General features: G+C 42.9%; 1 protein-coding gene across 1 annotated transcript in view; it reads left to right on the top strand.

Moving 5' to 3' along the window:
• Positions 1 to 2,291: 2,291 nt before the first annotated feature.
• Positions 2,292 to 10,971, top strand: part of cdh5 (cadherin 5) — a 30,325-nt gene continuing 21,645 nt past the window's right edge. Inside the window, exon 1 of the mRNA XM_070977462.1 lies at positions 2,292 to 3,174. The gene's annotated coding sequence lies outside the window, so the exon portion shown is untranslated. The remainder of the gene's footprint in view (positions 3,175 to 10,971) is intronic.

Raw genomic sequence — 10,971 nt, 5'->3', positions numbered from 1 at the left:
CGCTAATAGATCCATGAGTTTGAAGATGCCACAACACTGAACAGCAGTCAGTAATAACGTGAGAAGATTTAACAACACAAATTATCACAGCACCTTGTATCTTAATGATCACAAGGTAAAACTGTTGAAATGTGGTCTTCATGTTTCAAAACCATCTACCATCAATGTCTGCTTGCAAGCATTTGATTGGCCAGAGTCCTGCATTTCTTTGCAACGTCACATGGTGTTGCAGCAAGTGGTGAGCCAGGTTCAAAGTTTTGAAAGACGATCCTGCATTTAGTTTGTGAAACGCTCTTCATCAGCACCCCCACCTGTGCTTCACATCGTGTTAACATCACCTTAACATGACATTAGTGAGGAGGTCAGGGTGGGTGTCAGGGTAAACAAAATGTGACTTTGACATGGCGGGAACGCTCGCTGGATCCCGTTTCCTGCTAACAGTCAACACTGGTTTCCTTTAACCGAGGCTCTTGGCAAACACACAAAATGACATTCACAATGTTACTCACCAAAAACTGTATATCCCTCAGTCTCATTAAACATTTGCAATCCTGCATTATTTACATCCATCATGACTTGTTAGAAGTTTTCTTCTTCGTCACTTTGATTGTTGCTGGTGTTAACAGTCGATCAGCAAATAACATGAAACCGACAGCGGGATGGGAAACGCGCTGCCACACGCATGAGCATCCTCGTGCATGTGCAAGAAATCAACAAAATGAAGACACTCTTGTAAAAATACACACTTTAGACCTCGACCACACGTATTCACATATTTTGCGTTTGGGACTTTCATTCATACGCAAATGTTTTAGGTCACTAAATTGCAGATTTAAGAGACCTTAAGAGACCTGACAAGGAGTTTTTGTTGAGCATTCATTGGTAGTTGGACTGTGGGTTTTGTATTGAGCACTGACTGCCTCTTTGGTGGAGGTCTGAGAACATTTTCTAATTTTTTTCTCTGTTTTTAGACACTAATAAAAATACCATATTTTCTAAGAAAGTGAAAATATGAAACAATAACAGGCTAACTAGGCTGAAATACACAGTGATCCCTGTCCACAGATGAATGTCTGAATGGTGGCGTTAGCCGCTGGGGAGAGTTGTGTGCTGTTGCTGCAGAGTTCACATATTAACGTTACACTGGAGACTTTGCTATCAGCTCCTAAATCACAGATACAGAATGTGTCTCATGTTCTCCATATGCTAATCATCAATAAGTGTTAAGTAATAAGTTTGAGAACCCCTCATGTAGACTCTACTGCCACCTACTGGTCCGGCATGCTGGTTGTGTGCACAGAGATATTTTATAAAACAAAGGTCGTGTGGACAGAATTGTGTTTTAAACTGAGGGGAAAATATCCATTGAAAACTATCTTTACACATATGATCAAGGCATTTGTGTCCTTTTGTAACAGTTTACACACACACACACACACACACACACACACACACACACACACACACACACACACACACACACACACACACACACACACACACACACACCTCTTTGTCCTTCAGTTTGCAGTGAAAAAAGTACATTTTGTATAAACCCATGGCTCTGACCAATCACACCTCAGAGAGTGAGGTATTGAACATACCACAGCTGCTGCAAAAAGAGAGGAGGGTTCAAAGCAAATGTTGATTTTTGCCATGTTGATGTTAGGCAGCACTGTTCCCAGCTGTAATAAAAATATTGTACATAGAGTGGAACTGAAACTGCAAATAACAGAGTGAGAAGAAAGACGGGGAGGGAGGGATGGAGGTGGAAAAGAAAGGCAGGACTGCTGTTGCCACAGGAGAGGTTTCACGTAAAAACACACGGCTGGCTTTCCTGTCCAATTCGCCAAATTACTGACAACCAGCTCCCCCCTGAAGAGAGGAGGGGGGTGAGATAGATGGAGTGTGTGTGTGTGTGTGTGTGTGTGTGTGTGTGTGTGTGTGTGTGTGTGTGTGTGTGGCAGGGCGTCCGACTCATCTCATTTACCAGCTTAGACAAGATCTCTCTGTCAGATACACTCACACACACACTCACCCGCCGAAGTCTGAAATATTTACTAGCCTCATGTGGGGAAATCTCTGAGGATTATCCCCAATAACCTGTTTAACTTAATCCTTCTCTCACACACATGAATAATAAATCCCCCCCCCACTCTCTCTCTTTCTCTCTCTCTCTCTCTCTGAGAAGGACTGAGAAGTAACGCCTCTCTCACCTTACTCCCCATCACCCTCCCTCCCTTCTTCTCCCTCACACACTCACTCCATCTGCTTCACGAACATGAGCCGGCTGCCTTCTCTGCCTCTCCGAGCATCTTTGAGCTGTGTTGACATATGTGCTCCCTCCCTGCTTCTCTCTTTTTTCTGTCTTTCCATCAATCCCGTAGCCCTCTCCATACCTCTGCGTCTGTCTGTTTTCCCCTCCAGGACAGGAAAAGGAGCGGTAGCAGGGAGCACCAGCGAAGAAGACTGACCACAATAACAGGAAGAGGAAGTGGGCAGTGACCTGTGTGAGAGAGGACTGTGGTCGGACAGCTGTGGTTCAACGCTTTCAGCCACTGAATGAGAAAACCACATCAGAGGCGACAGCAAGAAAAAGAGCAAGAGACTAGAAACCTGTTGGACTCCTGAGGAAAAACCTGAGGAAGGAAAACAGGGTGATAAAGACATTTTTGGGTAAAAACTTTAGAGCTGGAGCGACTGGTGTTTTTACCTGTTTGAGACAAAACCTGCAGACTCAACAGCGATATCTATCCACCGAGTGAAGTCAGGTTTTTGATCCTAAATTTGTTTGGAAATCCATCTCTGGGATACAATCAACCCATACTTCATCATCGCAGATGTGTCTTCTGTTGTGTTCCACCGTCCAGAAAGGGATTTGTACAGAGACCTGGTGAATCCCTGCCCGTACAGCAACACCTGCTGCTCTCCTTCTGAATCAGAAAAAACAGCAGGCAAAAAGCAGCGAGAGCGAGGAGTTGGTTTTACTCCCTGCTGAGCATCCGACCACCTACCAGCCACTAATTTCCACCACAACCTGACACATTAATAAAATATAACCCCAGTTTGAGTGAGCAAGAGAGCACCTTGAAGGATTTGGGCTTCATTTTGTGCCAAAACAGAGGTCTGATCGACAGTTAAGATTCTGCTTGGCTTGGACTTTCTGCCTGTGTGGTAAGTTTTCCTTCTCTTTTATTTTTCGGTCTTAAGGTTGGGAAAATGGAAATGCTGATTGCACAACTGTGCTACGTGTGTGTGTGTGTGTGTGTGTGTGTGTGTGTGTGTGTGTGTGCGCCTGGAGAACAAGTGTGAGTAGGTGCTACAAATGTACAGAGAGGTTCATCCAGAGATTTCCCATTCAGCAAGTGGGAGTGTGAATCTACATTTCATTCTGATTGAAAAGCAGTGTACAGCAGCATCGCCAGAAAATGTAACCCAGATCCTTTGAAAATGCTCCAGGCTACTTTCCCAGTCACTCCAGGGTGAAACGCTCATGAATACCGGCCAAACTGTCTGGAAGATGGGACCGAAATAACTTGAAATGATGGTTATCACCCCTTTAAGGACAGGCTGTCGACCACCGTCACTGTTCACATATGTTATGCCAATGATCTCGGACAGCTCGGTGTAGATTTGAATGCTGTAATTGAGCACTGTTCCCCCCCAGAGGCTGGGCTGTCATTCCTGAAGACAGACGGCTGTGACCATTAAGACGATGCAGGGTGATCTGTGGACAGAGGAGGAAAAAAATTAAAAGCAGACTAAATCCACCAGGAGGTCGTCAGCTGTTCATTTTGAAGAGTTCCACACAGAAAAAAACACATATTTTTCCTGCAGCTGTCAACTTGATGTCAAGCTGGTGTGGCTATAAAATATTGATGACACCATTTAATATTTCCAAAGTAGGAAAGATCTTGCCAGTTGAGCGGTGTCATTTTGTCAGCTGAAGACTTCCCTGCTATACAGTTTAATATTTCAGTCCTCATCTGCTTATGCCAAACATCACATGACGGGGTGGACAAAGCCACATTTCACAATAAAATCTTACTAAATTGTCTTTTTGTGAAGACAGTTTTTGCTGAGATGCTTATTTTAGAGGGTAATCGGATCATTTCTGATGCTGTCGTTTGTGGGTTAGTTGGATTCCATTGCATGCTGGAAGCAAGTGTTTCTGTTATTTTGTCTACCCTGTGCATGTGACAATGCTCTGTTGTGATGGATGTTCTCTGTGGATCTGTATCCATGGCCTAGAGGGACAGAGGTGGTTTGATTTGGTTGTTACGTTCAAAGCCGTTGATGCAACTAAACCCAGCGGTCTAATTCCTGGAGAGGGAACTATCAGGGAAAATCCTTTGGGTGCCATCTGGGAGTCTTCACCCTCCCACACACTCACTTACACACACGCACACACACACACACACGCAGAAGATTCATGATTAGAGCCATTCATTCATTCAGATATATGTCAGAGTGGTTGACAAGCTGTCCAGCTGTGGCGATGTTAGCTCGGCTGAAGTCGCTGATTACAACTGAAAGACCCAGTTTGGGTTTTATTTTCAGTGACTGACCTGTATTCTTTATTTTACAAAATACTTGGATTCACTTGTATTTGAACAAGCTTCAATTGAGTTAAGCAGTATTTTTAAACCAGTTTTTAGGCCCCACACCCAGAGAATACATCAGCAGAGACATGTAATCATCTACAATGGAACAGGACAATAAAACTGAATTAAATGAAATTTATCAGTAATTTGTCACTTGAATGTACTTGAAGGCTACCCTGACTGGCCCATAGCTCCAGCTCCACCTCACTTCAGTATGAAGACTGTGAAGTGTCCAAATGGTGCAAACTGGCCTGATGGGACGGATTTTAAATTAACAAAAGATGTGATGTGTTGGTTGGAGATGATCAGATTTAAATATAACTGCTTTAACAATATGTGCATGAATTATATTGTGGCTTCAGATCGTTCAGTACCGTCTGTATGAACAAGGAAATCTTGATCCCGCATGGTTGTGCTCCTTTAACATTTTCCGTATTTCGAGGTGCTGTAGTTTATAAATTTTGCCTTCAGCAGAGACAGGGGCTGACAGCTGAGCCAGAGCCAATGTGGATAACACGCTAGGCTTTAAATTACTTTCAGATGACTGTTGGTCATTACTGTCGGTCTCAAAGCTGGCCGACATCATTCGTAACCGGTTCACTTTAATAAAATCTGATTTGTCTGATTGTGGAAGAAAATAGAATTAACTAGAAAATGCATGAACACCAATCAGAGCGTGAATACGCTCTGTGACATGACGGCGAGGACACAGTGTGTGTGTGTGTGTGTGTGTGTGTGTGTGTGTGTGTGAGTGTGAGTAGTCGCGGTTCCTGGTGTGACTTGCTGGCAGACAGATTGTTAGAAGCTGCTCTGTGATTAAACCTGTTTTAATCTCAACAGCAGACTCACTGCAGCGTTCAGCAGTCTAGCACCACAGATTTGAGGCTGTGAAGGCACTTCCTGTACCACATACACACAAATAAACAAACTCCTGGTTTTAGGGTAGAAAAACTGGACTGAAGTTAGTGAAACTGTGCCAAAGACATAATTCTGAGACAGATCTTTATGTAACAAGACTTCAAGGCAGAAGCTCCTCAAGTGCTCACAGGGGCTGATGTGTTCGTAGGAAAGTGCTGAACAGGATGAACAACATATGTTCATGTGAGCGTGGTGCTACGGAAAAGGTCATGTGATCATCAGAGTCAACAGGGTTCATCCTCTGGGGGCCGGGGGTGGCCTCACAGTCACAAACATTGTGCAATCCAGTCAGTATATCTCCTGATATTCTGCAGGGTGGCGCTTAAAGATCGAACATGTTCCTCCGTTATGAAGGAGCTCAATCTATTAGATGATTTTCTGCAGATATTTCTTGTGGATATTGTGGCCTCAGCTTGCTGATAGAGATAGTCTAAGTTCATTAACATCTTTAGGAATCATCCTCTGGGTGTGGTAAAAATCCAGAGCAAAGACACACACTGACTCCATCCTGGAAACCTGGACAGTTTCAAATATTTTCCTCTGAACCAAACTGTTGATGGACAGATGGACAGACTCACCAACTGATGAACTGGTCATGCTTAGACTTAAAAATACACCATCTTTTCAGAGGGCTTTTCATTTTGCTCCTTTTAGTCAGTAGAGAGTCACATCAGTTCAGGCTGACACCTGCAGCGGTTAGTGTTTTTCACACCAACCAAAGAAATACGTCAATGGAGAGTTGTCGTTTCTATAAGTGGACTGCAGATGCATCAATTTTCTGGCTCTGGTATTAGAAGATAATGGCCTTTCAACATGAAAAAACTCTGCTTGACTTGGTTGTTTTCAAGCTGGGTAAAGATCCGTCAGTGAACACAACACCACACCTATTTGAATTACTTAAGAATTAGAGATTCAGACATCTGGAACCTGGCTAGATTCTCCCTGTATGCTTAAATTATGATTATTTTGGCACTGACAACAGACTTGTTTAAATCATTTAAAAATGAAAAGAAATAAATCTGATATTGCACTCTGCAAATGATGCAAAGTGGTAAATTCAGATTAAGTTTATCTGTCAAACACAGAGGAGACGTTCAGCACCGTCCAAGACACGATGAACGACATGCAGATAATCACAGACGGACAAAAGACGGACACACCCCTCGTCCCTCCTTAGATTTCATCACGAAGGACTGAGCCGAATTTCAATCTCTGTCTTTAAAACACAGAAACGACTCAACCAGACTTGCGCATGAACTTCAACGACCCTTCAGCAACTGCCAGGATTATGAAGTCTTGTTGACTCGTTTCTGTGCTTTAGCCTTTGGTTGAGTGAAACTAGGTCAGACCTGTCTGCCAGTCACAAAACATCCCGGAGAATGACAACTGTATCTCCGCTCCTCCGTCACACTCACACACACTCCCTTGCCTGCGGACAATGTACAGATGTAATTACAGATATTCCTGGATGTTATTTATTCTTCATACCTCTGAAAGATGCCTTTGATAAGTGATGCCATAAATAACTTTAATCCTGAAGTGAGATTTGCATGTATAGCTCTTGCAGTTGAGAGGAAAATTAAAGCGGTGATTATCATAAAACTAACAACTACCGGCGTAAATAAAAATGACAGGTGCGAGCAAAAATCTAAACTTCATTTACATCTTCTTGATCATGCTCAATACCTCTGTCACTTTCCATGCATCAGTCTGCATACTCTCAGCAGGAGAGTGGACTTAAATTGCAGCTAAAAACTCTGGCTGTATTGGTGTGTTTATCCTCCACACCATCTTTTAAGGTGCTAAATCTGCTTTTAAGGTGAGGTGCAGAGAGCGACAGGGATGAAAAAGATGAGAGGTGAAGAAGATAAGGTGAGAAAAGGGAGGAATGATGGACAGGAGACAGAAATAGATTGAAAAACAAGGTGGAGTTTTCACCTTGAGAGAGAAGTGGAGACGTTTAAAAGGGAAGAAACGATTGAAAGAAAGAACAAGAAAGAAACAGAAAGCAAAGAAAGAATGAGTGTGAGACAGCAAGAGACAGGAGGACAAAGTGTGAGACACGCAGAGACAGACAGAAACTCATGCTGACGTGCGGCCAGCAGCTGAATACCAGGAAGGGTGTGTCCACGCACTAATGATGACCATTCATTAACACGCCCGACGGCATTTCCCAGAAGGCTTTGTGTTTACACTTCCTGTTGCTGATAAAAGGGAACGAGTAAAGTGCTGCCCCCCGAACACGGAAATGCAGTTTTAAAAAATGCCCTTTTAAGGAAAATGCCCCCCCGTGGATTTCCCCTCACAAACATAAGTGTGTGTGTGTGTGTGTGTGTGTGTGTGCCAGTCATAGGATGTTACTGTATATGTGTGAGTAAGATGTTGTGTGTGATGGCGAGGAAAAGTCTGAGTGATGATATGAAACTTTTTAGCTGAGTGACACCGACTTATACGTTGATACGTCCCATTGGGTTCAACCAATCACCACATAACATGAAGAAAAAGATGTCCGACCAACGAAAATGTCTGATTCATGTTTCCTTTAAAGCACTGATCAAATGAACTACTGAAGTAGGAGTTTCTTCATTTTACCTCATTAATGTTTGATTTCTAAGTTTGAAACATGCTTCCAATCTGCTCAGGTGGATAAAACAACCTTCCTTTGGGTTTTGTGGTCATCATGCTCACACTAAATGCAGTAATATGACGCCAAAAAGCAATATATAGCAATATATATGTTGATCTTGTCTCTGCTGTGTTTCAGTAAAGATTAGACAACTCAACTTTCAAGAGTTTGGGGAATTTTCCTGTTATGTATTCATCCATATTGTTTGCATTCTGAAACTTTCCTCAGTTTGCTTAAAATATGTAAATCTTTCCATCGTTAACATAAGGCTAATTTACAACGTGCTCACTGGTCTAAAAATAAAGACGACAGATTCGGCTCATTTGATTTCGTCCTGGTTGAAAGTCATTTAAGGACTCCGCGTGAGAACATACACGAACGGCACAAAGTGACAGCTTTGTTTGTCCAGGAAGGATATGGATTGATGACAGTAAGAGCTAAGCAGGGTGAGGAGAAGGACATGTTTGGTCTTAAACAGCAGCCATGTGGAAAGACTGAAGACACCAAGTGAACTCAGTTAATATCAGCTTCTGTGATGTGGGAAAAAGGGTTTTTAGAAGATGATCCCGAGGACGTCAGTGTGACAGAGGAGACCAAAGACTGTCAATTGTAAGATCCCACCAGTTAGCACTTTCAGAAATATGATTTGTCAGTTTTATTTATGTGAAATTTAATATTTTATCCGCGTGATACAAGTTTAATCGGAGTTAAAAGGAGAAACCGCTTTTCATTGCCCTTCCCCTTCATCACATCCTAGTTTTCCTCTTATTGTGATGGTTTAGACCAGAGCTTGGGAACCTTTTTCTATCAAGGGCCCTTTCAATTTTCATCCTGGTCCTTCGAGGGCCATACTCATTGGCACCCAAGAAATGTTTCATAGGAGTGGCAGCATCCCTGGCCATGCTAGACTATTGAACACTTACATCACACAAAACTCTGCGATGAGAGGAACTACCTCCCCTCAGTGAGGTGTCTGATGTCAGACGCGAGTGATGATGATGATGATGATGCTACAGATTTGAAAAGAGCTGCTCTCAGTAGCAGGTCTTTGCTTTGCAGCTCAGTGATTTCACGGTGTTGGCTGTCAGGCACGTCAGCCAAGACTCTCTTGGCTTAGACTCTCGCCAAATGCCTGAAGGAGTTTTCACACTGAGCGGCATATTCAGATGTCACAGCAGCTTTTGTTCTTGCAGAGTGGAAACATGCACAGTGTTTCCTCTTTCCAGCTGCCACAGCTTTAATTTTACTTCAAATGATTTCACATTTGAAAGCAGAGAGCCGAGAAGCTGCTGGAGCTCAAGGTTCAGCTCTGAGAGGTTCTCGGTAATGTCCGCCATGAAGGCCCAATCACACATTCCTTCACTAATTCTCCTTCTGAATGAGGTTTCAGCTTCTTAGCTATTAGCGCACCACAAAACCTGCCTGCAGAACACTGTCTGTCAGAACGTGGTCTTGTGAAATCTGCTTGAGCACCCAAACTCCTCAGAAGAACTTAGTCCAAAAGCATTTGACCTCGCAGCTCATCCAGTTTAGCATTTGCTTTCGCTTTGATGCCATGATGCATTGACATGATATCAGCCGCTATGTGTGTTGCATTCAGGGACCACTTGGAAGAAACAAATTTGGTATTTTATGTCATTTTCTTTATCACTGAAAAAGTTTTTCTTTTCTTTTTTTTGTGTTTACTAATTGCCTTGTGGGTTTGGAGACCTTAGGTTCCTCATGCCCGATTTAGACTCTTTTTGAGTTTTCCCTAATGGCAGTTGATGATAGAGGCGACATAGGCAGTTGCCCAGGGTGCCAGTGCATTTGGAGGCAGAGAGAAATAAATCACTTATTCTCAGAGTCACTTCTGTTTAATTAATTTAGTCCTGAAAAGAAACTAAACAAAGAAAAATACAAGAGGAAAAATAAAACCCAAACAAAAGGATGTGAACTAAAGGCCAAAAACACTGTTGAGTCTTTGTTTGAGCTGATTTGTGGGGAGCCGTGTGAAGAGGTCAGGGGAGGTCAGCAGAATACCAGATTAGGCCATTAGAGGGAGAAGACTTTGTGCTGGTTTAATCCCCTCATCGTAATCTCCCTTCTCCCTCTCTGCTGCTAATGGCTGGAAGACAATAAAATGCACTAATCTGTCTAGTGGGATGGCACAGGGCTGCGCTGAGATATCTCCTGGAGTACAGAGCACATATAGACTAAAATGTTTTGAAGATTATTTCCCTGGCATTTCTGCTTTATTAGATAGAGCCCAATGGGGGGAGACAGGAACCATGGGGGACAGAGAGACAGACAGAGAGCGTCAGACAGTAAGAAAGAACAAGGAAAAGCTAAAGTTTACTAGACTGCTGCTGTTTGTGCGCTGTATACATTTTATTTTGGTTAAATAGTGCTGAAATAGCTTGCAGGCAGGAGCAAATGATGCAAGGCAGTGAAACGTCTTCCAACTTGTTATCAGTCAAGAGCCATAAATCAGATGAGGTGCCTTTTTGGTTTAAATTCTTATATGTGATTCCACCAAATTTCATCTTTAATATGAATTATATTAGCTTCGGACAATTTAGCCTGTCCGTTTGTGTGTTACATCGCAGGCCACATCAGTGTCGTTTATGACGTTACACACAGCATTGATGGTTAAGTAGCTCGGCAGTGAGTCAGTCTCTGGACCTAACCGTGTCTCTATAAATGGTGGGTTTGATACATATTTTTCGCTTGTCATCATTTTCAGCATTGGGAAATAAATAAATACAGTTCAGGTCAGTGTGTTGGTCCCACATTCATGTTTCCCAGAGGATGAATCCTAAAGACTTTGGTGATCCCCTGACT

The sequence above is a fragment of the Chaetodon trifascialis genome, chromosome 13 (genome assembly GCF_039877785.1).
Source record: "Chaetodon trifascialis isolate fChaTrf1 chromosome 13, fChaTrf1.hap1, whole genome shotgun sequence".
NCBI lineage: Eukaryota > Metazoa > Chordata > Actinopteri > Chaetodontiformes > Chaetodontidae > Chaetodon > Chaetodon trifascialis.
The sequence above is the reverse complement of the archived record's forward strand: the minus strand, read 5'-3'. Positions and strand labels throughout refer to the sequence as shown.